We start from the raw sequence: 1,175 nt of genomic DNA, 5'->3' as shown, positions 1-1,175 counted from the left end.
TGTTAAGTTTCTCAGGATCCACATAAGAGTGAAACCATATGGTATCTGTCTTTCTCTGTATGGCTTATTTCACTTAGCATCACACTCTCCAGTTCCATCCACGTTGCTACAAAAGGCCATATTTCATTTTTTCTCATTGCCACGTAGTATTCCACTGTGTATATAAACCACAATTTCTTTATCCATTCATCAGTTGATGGACATTTAGGCTCTTTCCATAATTTGGCTATTGTTGAGAGTGCTGCTATAAACATTGGGGTACAAGTGCCCCTATGCATCAGTACTCCTGTATCCCTTGGGTAGATTCCTAGCAGGGCTATTGCTGGGTCATAGGGTAGGTCTATTTTTAATTTTCTGAGGAACCTCCACACTGCTTTCCAGAGCGGCTGCACCAATTTGCATTCCCACCAACAGTGCAAGAGGGTTCCTGTTTCTCCACATCCTCGCCAGCATCTATAGTCTCCTGATTTGTTCATTTTGGCCACTCTGACTGGCGTGAGGTGATACCTGAGTGTGGTTTTGATTTGTATTTCCCTGATAAGGAGCGACGCTGAACATCTTTTCATGTGCCTGTTGGCCATCTGGATGTCTTCTTTAGAGAAGTGTCTATTCATGTTTTCTGCCCATTTCTTCACTGGGTTATTTGTTTTTCGGGTGTGGAGTTTGGTGAGCTCTTTATAGATTTTAGATACTAGCCCTTTGTCCGATATGTCATTTGCAAATATCTTTTCCCATTCCGTTGGTTGCCTTTTAGTTTTGTTGGTTGTTTCCTTTGCCGTGCAGAAGCTTTTTATCTTCATAAGGTCCCAGTAATTCACTTTTGCTTTTAATTCCCTTGCCTTTGGGGATGTGTCGAGTAAAAAATATGGAACGCTTCACGAATTTGCGTGTCATCCTTGCGCAGGGGCCATGCTAATCTTCTCTGTATCGTTCCAATTTTAGTATATGTGCTGCCGAAGCGAGCACAGGTTTCCAATTTTCAATATAGGTATAATAAGGCTACTTTAAAGGCAGGGTTATTTCAATTGTTAATTGTGAATTGATTCAGGCGTTCATTTACCTTGAGGTATTAGATAGGTTAATTAAGTACCATGACTCATTTTTCAAATTATAACACAAAGACTAATTTCCCTTACCTTCTGCCTCTAAGATATTAATTACTCCATTCCAGCGTT

The 1,175-nt window shown here is 40.5% G+C and overlaps 1 non-coding gene across 1 annotated transcript; it reads right to left on the bottom strand.

Moving 5' to 3' along the window:
- Positions 1-859: 859 nt before the first annotated feature.
- Positions 860-966, bottom strand: LOC124521360 (U6 spliceosomal RNA). The gene has a single exon (XR_006964460.1). It is a non-coding gene; the product is annotated as a U6 spliceosomal RNA (small nuclear RNA).
- Positions 967-1,175: the final 209 nt, after the last annotated feature.

Source organism: Lynx rufus, unplaced genomic scaffold (assembly GCF_022079265.1).
Source record: "Lynx rufus isolate CCGP_SWC_20201006 ecotype Redwood Valley unplaced genomic scaffold, mLynRuf1.p SCAF_3, whole genome shotgun sequence".
Taxonomy (NCBI): domain Eukaryota; kingdom Metazoa; phylum Chordata; class Mammalia; order Carnivora; family Felidae; genus Lynx; species Lynx rufus.
Note: the sequence above shows the minus strand (reverse complement) of the source record. Positions and strands in the feature narration are given on the sequence as shown.